Source organism: Scyliorhinus canicula, chromosome 11 (genome assembly GCF_902713615.1).
Source record: "Scyliorhinus canicula chromosome 11, sScyCan1.1, whole genome shotgun sequence".
Lineage (NCBI taxonomy): Eukaryota > Metazoa > Chordata > Chondrichthyes > Carcharhiniformes > Scyliorhinidae > Scyliorhinus > Scyliorhinus canicula.
Window position 1 is genome coordinate 68,180,315 of NC_052156.1, and position 14,726 is coordinate 68,195,040.

General features: G+C 41.3%; 1 protein-coding gene across 10 annotated transcripts in view; it reads right to left on the reverse strand.

Moving 5' to 3' along the window:
* The window catches only part of chl1b (cell adhesion molecule L1-like b), a 1,165,941-nt gene that overhangs the window by 894,979 nt on the left and 256,236 nt on the right, over positions 1–14,726 (reverse strand). For all 10 annotated transcript variants that reach the window (XM_038810694.1, XM_038810698.1, XM_038810699.1 and 7 more), the window contains one exon: positions 4,828–4,873. The gene's annotated coding sequence lies outside the window, so the exon portion shown is untranslated. The remainder of the gene's footprint in view (positions 1–4,827; positions 4,874–14,726) is intronic.

Consider the following 14,726-nt stretch of genomic DNA (forward strand, 5'->3'; position numbering starts at 1 on the left):
AGAGAAGGTTTGCTTGACTGATTCCTGGGATGAATGGGTTATCTCAGGCGGAAAGGTTGGACATGTGCCCATTGAAGGTTAGAGGAATAAGATGTGATCTTATTGAAACATGCAAGATCCAAAGGGGACTTGACATGGTGGATACAAAGAAAATGTTTCCCTCGAGATTTGAACTAGGGGGCACAATTTAAATCTAAAGGGTCTCCCATTTCAGATGGAGATTCGGTGAATTTTTCTCTCAGAGAGTCAGTTGTCTGTTACATTCTCTTCCTAAGAGAGCAGTACAGGCAGTGAGCAGGATTCTCCAATGGGACACTAAGTGCTCCCACTAGAGTAGGATCGCTCCTGGTTTCCGCTAGCGCAAGGAGTGGGGCCCGGTATGTGATTCCCTAACCTTTGGGGCAGCAGGGTAGCATGGTGGTTAGCATAAATGCTTCACAGCTCCAGGGTCCCAGGTTCGATTCCCGGCTGGGTCACTGTCTGTGTGGAGTCTGCACGTCCTCCCCCTGTGTGCGTGGGTTTCCTCCGGGTGCTCCGGTTTCCTCCCACAGTCCAAAGATGTGCGGGTTAGGTGGATTGGCCATGCTAAATTGCCCGTAGTGTCCTAATAAAAGTAAGGTTAAGAGGGGGGTTGTTGGGTTACGGGTATAGGGTGGATTTGAGTAGGGTGATCATGGCTCGGCACAACATTGAGGGCTGAAGGGCCTGTTCTGTGCTGTACTGTTCTATGCTCTATGTTCTTTGCCATGCGAATTTATGCTGGCGGCGAGCTCGTGGGATTCCGTTGGAATCCCGGGATTGGACCCCCATTTTGAGTGACTGGAGTACCCAGATCCGGCGGCTGGCCCCCCTCCCCTGCACAATGCAAATCCTACACCCCGCCTCCGCTGACAAGTAAGGGCATTCTACACCCACCACCACGGGAATAATGGGTCACACCCAACAGCAAGCACGCATGAGGATGACAAGACCATCGCCCCCACCGACCCTCCTATTACACCCCCGATCAGAGACCTCCAACAGAGACCCACAACAGAGACCACCCCAACAGGTGCACCATAGAAAGCATCCTATTTGGCCGCAACACAGCCTAGTATGGCAACTACTTGGCCCAAAACCGTAAGAAATGACAGAGTCATGAACACCATCCAGTCATTCACAAAAACCTGCCTCCCAACCATTGTCTCTGTCAACACCTCCCACTGCCTTGGGAAAGCGGGCAGTATAATCAAAGACCCCTCCCAACCAGCTTACTCACTCTTCCAACTTCTTCAGTCAGGAGATACAAAAGTCTGGAATGTGGCAATTAGGGATGTTTCACAGTAACTTCATTGCAGTGTTAATGTAAGCCTACTTCTGACAATAAAGGTTATTATAAAGATTATTATTATCTCTATTACTCTGTGTTGATGCTAACCACAATGTTAAAAAGCACTCTCTCTATGATTGACAGTCCCTCACCACATCAAAGGCAGCTTTGTGCCTCCTGCTGTGAAAAAGGGGAAGTCACTGCAGGGTAATGGACAGCATTCAAACAAGGGAAAGATAGATCAACACCCCATCAAGCAACTGTCTTTGGATGAATAAAACTACTAATCACTGGCCAATGTAATGTATTGCTGTGTGAAATTAAATGGAAGATCTGCATTTCAAAGGTTATGAAGGGTTTTCAAGCTCTTTAAAGTAAAATGGGCTTGCCAAGTTGCTGCTTTAAACATTTATATCGGAGGCAGCAGATGTTAGAAAATAATAAGTGAAAATGCAATGATATTTCACTTTACTGCCTGGACTATCTTCAGCTTTCAGAGAGGGGTCTCTGATGGTGGGGGATCTCTGATGGGGGAGGGCTCTGATGGATGGGTCTAATTGGGGGGTCTGATGGAGGGAGTCTCTGTTGGAGGTTTGATGGGGAGGTGGGGGGCTAGGGGACAGGATGTATGTTGTGCGGGGCCCTTTGCTGAATGTTGGGGGCATCTACTTCAGACACTTATCCCCTTGACTCACCATAGGGTCCACCGGGTCAGGGCCATGCTTGAAAATACCTGCACTAACCCACACTCGTAGGATCCCGGCTGAGAGGCCTGGAGCATCACAGCAGCCAGGAGAATCAGCTTCTAGCCTGTTAATCAGATGCAAATGGGTCATAATGACCCTTTTGCATCATCCTGCCAGCCAGAGGCCTGTAGCTCATTGCCGCATGCATCGGGGGGGAGGGGAGGGGGGGTGCGGTGGTGGGGTGGGGGGGAACCAGAACTTCAGAATGGGACGGCGGTGCCATTTTTCGCCCAACGCTCAATTCTCCACCAGTCTGGAACCCTGTTATTAGTGGCAGGCTACAGAGAATCCAACCCAATGGCATTGAATATTTTAAAAGCTGAGTCAGATAGCATCTTGAATGACAAGGGAGTCAGGGTATAGGAAGTAGACAAGAAGGTAGAGTTGAGGTCATAATTAGATCAGGAATGATGTTATCAAATTGTGCAGCAGGCTCAAGGAGGCGAATATCCTACTCCTGTTCCTAATTTCGATGCATGTTCATATGTCCCTGATAAACACTAAACATTTACTGAATGGCAGTTTTGTGTGGTTCTGGTTGAATGGTCATTTACTCATTTGCAGTAACCGCCAAGACCATTAAGGGAAGAAGCAGGACAATAATCATTAATACTCCCATTAACTTTGAATTTTAAGAGAACAGCCACATAACAGTCAGTCTTATTCTGGTCATAAATGTTTTTCACAATATTTCTGGGGCAGTTCTCAACTCATTTGCAACACAATAAAGGCAACTGTCTGAGTGTTTGTGCGTGCCCCGATGTTGTGCGGCAGAAAATTTTAATCCCAACCTCACATTTCAAATGTCCCACACTAAGTCTGCCTCTGACCGCTAACAGCTCCAGAGGCAGCCTTTTACATAAATTAATGATGAGACTGTGAGGTTGTTGTAAATCTAAAACACAACCAAATATTACATAGCATTTGTCGCACTGAAGTACCATTTAGCTGAGGTCTATGCTGATGTTTGTGTTCCGCCCAATTAAGCTTCCTCCTGCTCTACGTCAGCTCAGCCAGTCAACATGTTCTTCCATTCATTTTCTTCTCATGTACTTATCTAACTTCCATCCCCTTAAGTAAACCTACGAGCACATCCAGCCAGTAAAAGGTTTCTAGCCATGAATTAATACTTCTCAGCTGACATTGCACTGCAAAAGACCTACATTAGGGCTGCCAATTCCTAAGAGTGATCCTTGTGTAAACAGCTGCAAACTGAATATAAAACTGGCAGGATTCATGAAGATTGGCAGGTGTTTTCAGCTGCCATTCAGTCGGCCTGGTCAGATTTACATCTTGATTGCAGCTGGATGTACAAGTGGGGTCATGTGCAATGTTAAAAACTGCAACAACAGATGTTGTAATTCATCAATTCTTGCTAACGCCAATTTCAATTATATGCAGTGAACGTATTCAAACGAATAGGCTAAACAACATTTCACATTATTTTGCAATGTTTTTGACATGAGAGGAGAAGTAACCTATTCTCCCATTGAGATTATAAAGGGTCTTGTCACATCACGTCTTCTTAAAAGTAAAGTCATATTTGAGTGCTGTAACATGACAGGTCTAGGTTTTTCACACTCTCATCGCAGTAATCAGCAACAATGCACATTCTCCATGTACATCTCCTTCCTTTGAGTGAATCAAACCTTTCCAATTTGGTTTTGTCACACATTTTGAATTTGTACTTCTGATCCTCAATTCCAAATTGTTCATGAAAATTGTTCCAGCACTGATCCTTGTGGACCACTTCCCACCATTTGCCGATGTGAGTCATTCACCGTAACCTCTACTCTAGTTCTCTGTTTTATAGCCATCTGGCGATCTATTCTGCTGTGTATCTGCACCACCACATACTCTGATCTTGCTCATGAGTCTACTATGCATGCACTTTATTGCAGGCCACTTGAAGATCTGAATGTGTTACATCTACTATATTACCCATGTTTACTCTTTCTGTTAATTTGTTTTTGTGGTAGTTGGGGTGGAGAAAGCCTTATAAAATAATATAGTCGCATATAACATTAACGTTCACACTTAAAGCTTATATTTTTCCATTGCGGAGACACTTCATGGCAAGATAAAATCAGATTTTTGAAACAACATCTAATAATATAGGGCACCACAGTGGCGCAGTAGGTTAGCCATGCAGCCTCATGGTGCCGAGGTCCCAGGTTCGATCCCAGCTCTGGGTCACTGTCCGTGTGGAGTTTGCACATTCTCCCCATGTTTGAGTGGGTTTCGCCCCCACAACCCAAAAGATGTGCAGGGTAGGTGGATCGGCTACACTTAATTGCCCCTTAATTGGAAAAAATGAATTGGGTACACTAAATTTATTTTAAAAACTAATAATACATGCTTTCTGTTGTCAGAAGTAGGCTTACATTAACACTGCAATGAAGTTACTGTGAAACATCCCTAGTCGCCACATTCTGGCGACTGTTCAGGTACACAGAGGGAGAATTCAGCATTATGTATTAAATTTAAAATTCCTAAACAACATTTTTTTGCAACATAAAAATGTATTTCATGAAATATGAAAGAGATTAGTTTGTTTAATTAGCACACAGTTCAAAAGAAAGAAGAATTGTGTTAGCGTTTACTCCAGAGAGGAGAAGTCACCATCCTCTGATAGTAACGTTAACAGACAAATTTCACCAAAAATTGGAAATGTTACTTTTCTTTCAAAAACTGTGCGCCCACACTTACAAATAAAACATCTCTGTCAAAATTTTGTCCATGGCTACAAAGAATGGAGATGAAGTAACTTACCCTAATCCTGCTTCTAGCCAAACTGACTCAAGTTTCAATTATTTCACTGAAAAGCAAAAAGACATAATATTAGTGAAATAATTAATAAAACAGACACGCTTCAAAAAATAATCAACTTTCAAGGAAAGGATCAAAGTCAAGCATAATGAGCTGGAATCTCCACTCCCCCAGCCATGTGTTTCTCGGCGGCGCGCTATTTGCTGGTGGTGGAATTCTATATTCCCACGCTTGTCAATGGGATTTCCCATTGTATCCACCCCACACCGCCAAGAAACCCGCAGGCAGGGGAACAGAGAATCCCAACGGCGGAGAATTCCAGCCAATAACTTTCACTTTCAAAAAATATATGCTGTACACCAAAATGCCCATTATATTATACCTGATGCTTTGTGCATTAATGTGCAACAATATTGGATCGGGATACGAAATACGAATGTCTTTCGTTAATGCATTATTTAAGTCTTTGAAGTAAAGTACTGTTCCAAAGATCTCACTGATGGCAGTGAATTACTTAACATCATTCAACACTCGGAGAACACCTAAAGCCTGAGATTATGAAGCAACATTGCCAGCACTGGACTCAAGGAAGGCTCAGAGATAGGTCAATATTCCACTTTCAGCCTTAGAATTTAGCTGAATGGAGTTCAATGCTGAGAGTTGTTCTTGTGTCAAGAGATTCAAAAATACAAGTTATAGGTGTACAAAATTCCAAATTTAGCATGTTGGAGGCGATTCTCTGGCAGTGTTGCACTCGGTGCCGATCCCACCATGCTGGGAGAATAGCCGGAGAGCCCCCAAACAGTTTGCCATTCTCCCAGCTGGTATGATTAGGATCCAGGTGAGCTCTGTAAAGTCCTGAGAGAATAATTCCTGTTTCAATGAGGTAATTTCTTATTCTTCGTTACTCTAGAATATAGAATATAAGCCCAGGCTCACCTCTCGCATTAAAGATAAGAGAAAATGGTGGGTCGCGAAGGGCAGCTGGCATGGGTCCCGAAGGATGGCTGGTTGGTAAAAATGGGTCCCGGGCAAAAAGGTTTGAATAACACTGCTGCAGATATCCTATGATTCTATTGGCGTTGCCTGGGCCTATGGTGGGGTTCACTGTATCCAAGTCTACTGACCATTACCTGGTAATCAGTATAAAGCAAAGTTATGGATCAACAGTTACTGTGTGTACTTTTTCTATATGTGTATGAACGTAGTTGTCCTGCAAGTGTTTGGAAGGGGTTGCAGCACCAACACAAAAGGAAAGACCTTTCGCAGGATGTTTCTATATACTGAGTAGGCTCTCACAGCATTTGTCTTGGTAACTGTCTATTCTGTGACTTTCCCATATTGGAACCTCTTTATTACTGGTTCAAACTCTTTGGCTGACATTATAAAATTACCTCTAATCACTCATGCAGAAGCTGTTATTGGAAAGGAAGATGCAGTCATTTTTAATTTATTGCTTCATTAATATCTCGAAGACTTTCCCTTGTTCTCACGGGGAAGGATGATTTCAGATGTATTTGTCCAGTGGAATTTATATGGAGTCATTACAGACTGCACAAAGTTTAGGCCTCTCCAGAATTGTCTCATTGGTGACTAAAAAGGGAAGAAATTAACATTTGTGCCTCTTTCCCACTGCCAGACATTTATTTCCTATTTAATGGCATTTCAATCTATGATTACAGTAGAGTAACAATAAAATGCAAATGTCCTTGTGCATTAAGCTGGAGACTCGACTGATAATCATCAAGTGAAAACACTATAAGGTGAAGAAGACTGAAATATTATTTGAAATTAAACTTAAATATATTTACAATGGACAAAGGCTGATCAGAGGTGAGCCATTGTTCACAAAATGCATTTCTTGTGAGGTTGGAGTTGACACAAAAGAGTATAATTGCATAAATATTTGTCAGTCTTGAAAGGATTTCATCAGAGGCGTGATTTAATGGAAATTGTTAGGCGTGTTCAGCCGGGTGTTTCTCGGGGCAGGCAGTGCCGAGAACAACCCCATTATTAAATCAGACTCTGCTTCATTTCTGGCCTCGGCGGGGCACACTCAGTCGCATTTCCTGCCTTAACAGCTCTGCTCGCTCGTGAAGAAAGAGATTGGGATGTCATTTGCAGATGGTTCTCCAATCTCTGGACCCTTCCATTGTTGTCCCCAGACTTCCCCAATGCCCCAACTCACAAATTAAGGGGTCATTGAGCCCTCCCCGCATCCCACCTGATAAGGCCAGGACACCCCTGGCCCAATGTCAGACATGGGCAAGATATCACTTGGGCACCTTGGCACTGCCAGCCTAGCACCATGGCAGTGCCCCTGCCAGTGCCACATGGAATTGCCAGGGTGTCACCCAAGTGGCATGGTTAGGGTACATGGATGGCACTGCCAGGGTGCCAGGCTGGCAGTGCCACAATGCCTGGGTGGCATTGGGAGTGCCAGTGTACCACCCTGTTCAGAGCCCGACCATCCGGGGGCTCCCAAACGCCTGGGAGCCCGCCTGAGAGCCCCCCCCCAGCCCCTCCCCAGACCCCCCCACCCGTCAGCAAACCTCTCCCCCCCCCCCACCAAGTGCCGACATGCCTGGTTTGTGGAAATCAGATGGCACCGGCGCAGGTTGTCCGAGGTGAGGCCATTCACTCCCAGGCACTAGGTGGATCCGGCGTCGACAGATTTAAGTAAAACTAACTACTGTACTCACTTGAATATGCAAATCTGTAACCCAACCTGAATGGCTGGAATTCAGATTGCAACACCTTTCGAGGTCTTGCTCGATCTCGTGAGGCGTGATGTGGCTGATAAATCTCACAAGAGGCCTCTCGCGAGATTTACTGGCTTTGTTGCCTCCTGAGTCGGCCACGATTACGCACCAAGTTTAGTTTATACGGAATAAAACTTTGGTCATAAGTACTGAACTTAGAAATTGATGAACCAGGGTCCCTGAGTTGCGCTCCCAGAAACTATTTGGTTAATAAGGGACATATGTACGCCACCAGTCTGTAACAAACTGATCTCAACTCACACAAGAACGTATGAACACAATTCTAGCCCAAACTTCAAATAGGCCTCTAATAAATCACCTGTCTGACATGTTTCTCAATCAGACAGTTGACCTTTTGCATCTGTGTATTTAGACATGATTTTTATGAGAAATAAGGCAGCTCAACTTTAAGTGGTGCAAATACAGCTGAACTAAGCAGACCACAAATTGGTCATGTTTAATTCGAATGTGAGCTGAATGGACTATTCTCTGTCGCAAATAATCCTTGGACAAAGAAGTACGGTAGGGTTCAACAGCTGTTCACCACTGACTCACTGACTTCCACTGGAAACTGCTCAAAAGTGCAATACAAGTCCAAAATCAGATCCAACAAAATGTTCACTGCCAAGATCCAATGACCTTCCAATAACCACAGTCCAGGCCCACATGTGAGTAAGTGTCACTTGGTTCTGGGCACTTTAGGACATACACTGTGAACCTTGACCAACACAAATTGATATAAGGGATCTTGAAGGAGGGGATGGAAAAACAAAATCACAACAGTAGATTAAAACCTGGGGAAACACAGGGTGGTACTTGTGGTATGGTGTTCAAAATTAGTTCACAATTCACAATTGGACCGAGGCGAATTGTAAGAAAACAAAACATCTAGTTCCACTATATTCATTAGGAGGCAAACAACTTGTGAATATTACATAATATTCTGAATAAATAATTTAAATCAAATATATCAAATTATTTATTCCCTGATAAATACTAATAAACTGCACATATTTTCAGAGATATTCAACATTAAGTATTTAACTTAAGTATTTATTTTTGTCAGACTGCTAAAATATTGTTAAATCAAACAAAACCAGAAGATCTATTAAGTGAATAAAAGGCCCTGGTTTTTTTGGGGGGTAATTTTTAATCACAGTACTGCACAAAGTCAATTGTTAAGATGAAAATGAATACAAAACTCAAATATAAAACAGATAATTCACAAAGAAGAAAATCCAATCATCTATTTCACAATTGAAAGATTGCACAAAACATGTTAAAGAATAACATGCAGTCTTTTCGGACAATAAAGCCAAAATGTACAGTTCTAATGGGAATGTAACAGAGATATCAGGAGGTAGGTCCAGTCCTTTGAGGCAATGTGAACACAAGGATACAATTCTAAAGTGGGTGTAGGAACAGAAATCCATGGTTACGTGCGCCCAAATCTTTGAAAGAGGCAGAGCAATTTGTGGAAGGACTTCAAAGGGCATATGGGATCCTGGGCTTTTGTTAATTTAGGCACGGAATACAAAAGCAAGAAGCCTTTACAAAACATTGGTTTTGCCTCAAGTGATGCACTGAACACAATTATGGACACTGCACTTTATGAAGGTTGTGAAAGCCTTAGGGAGGGTTCAGAAAAGATTTACAAGAATGGTTCCAAGGGTGAGGAACTTCAGTTACATGAATAGATTGGAGAAGCTGGGCTTATACTAATTAAAGAAGGTCGAGAGGAGATTTGATAGAAGCATTCAAAATCATAAGGGTGTTCCGGCCAGATGAGAAGGAGTGAACTGGCTCCCATCTATTCAACTTCCTCGGTCGGCCAGAACAAAGATTTAAGCTTCTTTTTCATTGGGATATGTCTTACCAGAATCCAAATTTATTTAACTATTTATGCAGTGAACAACAAGGAGCCAATCAAACAAAGTTTATTGAGTTAAAGAAAGAGAAAATGTATTTATTGCCAAACCCAAAATAAAATGCAAAATCACACACATTTCTATTTCACACACACTATTTCTATCAGAAATAGGGGAAGTTCAAGTTGTCATGGGAGAGTCCCTTTTAGAAAGGTTATTGTCTTATCACTTGGCTTCAGTGATGTCATTTTTATGGGTGGAGCTGAGGTGTCGCTGTGAGGTTTTTGGTTTCACTTTCAGATTTGACTTCTGTGGACTCAGACAGAGAAAAGAGGTGTTTTGGCCTCTCTCTCTCTATTTTCATTTTGAAGATCTGTTCCAGGAAAGAAAACATTGATTATAGCCACCTGCTTTGATAACTTAAAATATACAGTTTTCTTTCTGGAATGGTTTAAACCTGCTGGTGTGACGGGGTCACACCCTTGAAAAGGGGTTTTTGTTTATAGGATTTTGTTTTAGAATTGGAACAGTTAAGGGGGAATTCATTAAGGGTTATACATAGGTTACTATAGCTGTGGGGTGTCTTTATGTTTGTAATTGATAAAAAATTCTTGCTATGTTTATATATATATATGTGAACTAAGTTCTTAGAATAAAGCTTATTTTGATTAAAGTGTCTAGCAAAACTGTTGAATCACACCAGAAGGAAAGGTTTTTGTGCTCATCCTAGCCAAATTCAACACAAAGGTTGTAGGTCAGGTGGACTTCAAAATATACTTTGGAGTTTCTAAGCTCTGGCCCATAACAAAGTCCAATGAAAAAAATGCAAAGAATATATGGTTAAGTACCCTTTTCTTATCCTCAAGGTGTAGCTTGTTAAACATTGCGGCCAATTTGGATTAACCAGTTTTGTGGATGCAGTCAGATGCAAATTTTGCATTTATTGCAAGGTCTCGGTTCGGTGGTAGATTGCAACTAAAGTAGTCTTCTAAATCAGTTAATAATACTTATTCCAAGAGAGTGAGAGCATCAGCTTTTCAGCCTATTTACTCTGCTGAAAACGTTCTTGACACTCCCTACATCACTTGCAATGGCTGCAGACTGGCCTGTTATATTGCACCCATCGTGTAATTCCAAAGGGCTTTAGATGGGTTTGCCTGTGGCAGCCATTGTTTCAATATCCAGCACTCTCCATTTTGATGTGTCTTTTTTCAACAATTACAAGTTTCGATGGGTCTGTGAATAATACTGTATTTCCCTCCCTTCACAGTCCCAAGATTGTGTCATGTTTGCCTTTCTTCCTTCACCTTGGAAGAGGGCCTTTCAGTTTTAAGTAGTTTGTTCAGTCTCATTTCAAATTGCAAAATTTGCTGTCAGTTGAAAGTTGAAGTCATATTTTCAAAAATGAAGCAGCATAGCCCAGTGACAAAGGTAGAGTAGATTGTGACAGAGTAGATTGAGCGAATTTGTTCCTCTCGCTGAAAGACACGAGAATCAGAGGACACAAATTAGAGTGAATAGTAAAAGAATCAAACGCAACAAAAGGAATAAAATGTTCCTCATGTAATGAGTGGTTACAATCTGGAATGCTTTGCCTGGCTTTCCAAATAGAACTCAATACAGATAGACGCCTGAAGGGGAAAAGCATGCAGGGCTAGTAGGGCAAATAACAGAGTGGAGGAGTGGGACTAGCTAGAAATAATAGAAATGATAGAAATCAGCTTTTCTGGTTAGCTATAGATGAGATAGATAAAAGGTTTAATTGAGAAATCATTGAGAGTAATTAACTAAATCATATTAACAATGAGAGTGCAGAAAGCCGAATAGCTGGGAACTAATCAGATAAGATTCTCAATTTTCACATTTTGCAAGTTGCTTGAAACTTGCTAGAGAATCCAAGGCCAGTGACATTAACTGCCCCAAAAGACTCCACTGTATGCAGCTGTTTTCCCAAGCCTGGACAGTTCCGTTTCCATAGAAAAGTCAGTCAGGGTCATAATGACTTTTTGAAAACTGTGTTAATCTAATGAACATTAGAGGCATAATTGGCAAGCCAGAGTATGGAAAATTACACTAAAACATTTATCTCTTAAATTGACAGACAGGCAGTTTGACAGACTTTAGAGAATTATAAATTAGTTAAAGGCAATTACAGCTGTAAAGAAGAAAAAACTTTAAGATAATAATCTCCCTAAAAATCATTTGTCGGGATGAAAAAGTCCATTATGGAATCAATCTATCACTTTCTGAAACATATTTCTTTGCTGTTTGCTTTTGTTAAATCACCGTCTTCCTTTTGTTTAAATAAATCAGTAATTTTGTACTGTGTATCATGATTTGAAGAAATTACCACATTCTGTAATTGTATTTTAAAAGTCAACTACTGTATTCGCTAAAGACAATCAATCTGACCTAAGCTTGTATTACAACCAAAGCTTACCAGTAGACACTAAAGCTGGCAAATAAAGTTGAACGAAACTTTGCCAAAAAGCCTCAATCTCTGTTATTTGGGAACTAAGAAGGGATAACGCATATCCAGGGTTCTGAATAGACACAGAGATTCATCACTCATGTAATGAGTGGTTACAATCTGGAAAACTCCGCCTGGCTTTCCAAATAGAACTCAATACAGATAGACACCTGAAGAGGAAAAACACGCAGGGCTAGTAGGGCAAATAACAGAGTGGAGGAGTGGAACAAGCTAAATTGCTCTTTCAAGAGACAGTATTGCTCCCACAACCATACACATCACAAACTTCAAAACAAAAAATAAGACAGCTTATTAGTTTACTTATGTGATACTGCTAGAAATGATGGCACACCTGCTAGGGGGGAAACTATACACCAAAGGTATGGATGGAGATCGCGAGAGCAGTATAACAGTAATGATGAATAGCAACCCCATTTATGCAGTGCCACAAGTTTGTGGTATGCAAACTAAAAAATCACATGCATTCAGGGTAGCAAAGTAAATTGCTCACCCTCCCAAAAAGGTTAACAGCAACACATAAAACTCTCTATTTACTTCTGCATCGCACTGTTAATACAACGTTGCTACATTCTTAAGAACTCGAGCCAAACCTATGTGTTCATGAGCCAGATCATTAATAAAACTGATTAATTGATTGAAGAATACATTCTGCTATGTTTACACAATGGGAACAGTTGAATTAGACAAATATGGCATCACAGGGTTGTCATCACAGCATAGCAAAAGAGAAAGAGAAAATATGTACCTTTTATTATTGGGTCCTTTGTATTGATCTTTTATTCTTCAACAAATGTAAACATTATATGTGAAGAATAAACTGGTACTTAAAATGTCCGAGGACTGCATGGCTTTGAGCAGATTATTAATGTGTGGAAGGAAATCCAATTAATGGTCTAGTATGAACAGTTAATTTATTATCTCCTAATTAATCCGTTAATTGTGTAACTATAGCTGCATTCTTTTGTAACGCCTCATGCATATTTATGAAACATTAGGCACTGTATGAATAAAAATATATCAGGACAACTATATTAGTTTGCTGCAAGCATGGCATTTACTAGAAATGACAAATTCCAATTTGACCTATTGTTACTTCAGCTAGCTGTTTAGTCCCTTACTAAATTCATTCAATTAGCACCAAAACTGCTGTGCATTCCTTAAAAGTTGGGATGAGTTATTTACCCAGGCAAGCTGGCCTACTTTCCTTTCAAACAGTTTCACAGGGGAAAAAAAACTGTATGATTCAAGTTGGCTGGTCCTCAAACACCACTAGTTCAAAATTACAATACTAGACATGGTAAAAAATGTACTCCTTGTTCTGTTCCATTTGCATATTTCATGGACATAAAATTATATTTTACTGAGATAATTTCTGTCCATTGAATATTTTTCCAGCTTGATTTAAAACAGCACAAAACAGCATCCACAAATATTAACAAGTCACCAGGTTACAATGCATTGATGACTCCATGTAGAATTTCTGGAGGCTGTGGAGGCAAGAACTAAAGTGCAGGGTGTCATTTATTTTGACACTAGCCAATGGCCAATTTATTAGCAGCATCCTGTTCCCAAGGCACTTTCAGAATGGCCAGATAGGCTAATAGTATCAGGAGACAATGCGTAGCTTGTTTGGATAATTATAAGTCCAATTAAGGCCATTCATCAGAGGCTGATTAGAAATTTCTAGTTGGCCTACGGATTCCCACAGTGTCTGAGGCACATCAGCAGCTGCCTTGAGGCAGCATCTGAGTGGCAGAACAGGGACGGGGGATTTTCATTGCTTCAGAATCACTCTGTGGCCCAACATGCCTCCACTACCATCTTGAGACTTGCCTTCTCTGCACTTGTAAAATATTTGATGAAGAAGGCATCCACCAAGCAAAGAATAAATCACCGTTGGGTGACTGCTCCCAACATAATGCATGGTCAAAACTTACATTTGACCCCTAATACGGGGGCCTGACCCAAAACAGAAAATTATGCCCTCTATTTCTGGATCCATATATTTCTAATTTATGCATGTTTTATTTTACAATTGACTGCAAATGAGATTTACAATTGAAAAATCAAGTTTTGTTTCAGTTTGTGTACTATATTTGGTGAAACAATTACCCCATTTAAGATACTACATTTCCCAGCTAAAAAACTAAATATACCGCATCAGGATCGGATCCAGCGGAGCCACTGGAGCGGGTCCAGCGGAGATTCACACGGATGATCCCAGGAATGGTAGGCCTAACATACGATGAACGTCTGAGGATCGTGGGATTATATTCATTGGAGTTTAGGAGGTTGAGGGGAGATCTAATAGAAACTTACAAGATAATGAATAGCTTGGATAGGATGGACGTAGGGAAGTTGTTTCCATTAGCAGGGGAGACTAGGACGCGGGGGCACAGCCTTAGAATAAAAGGGAGTCACTTTAGAACAGAGATGAGGAGAAATTTCTTCAGCCAGAGAGTGGTAGGTCTGTGGAATTCATTGCCGTGGAGGCCGGGACATTGAGTGTCTTTAAGACAGAAATTGATAAATTCTTGATTTCTCGAGGAATTAAGGGCTATGGGGAGAGAGCGGGTAAATGGAGTTGAAATCAACCATGATTGAATGGTGGAGTGGACTCGATGGGCCGAATGGCCTTACTTCCGCTCCTATGTCTTATGGTCTTATAGGATCATTTGAAAACAATTTTATTCTTTAAAGTAATAACAAAACAAAGTCCACTTTCAATTGATGATTTGTGCCAAGTTGTATGGGTAAGTGAATAATTCCACAACAATCGTG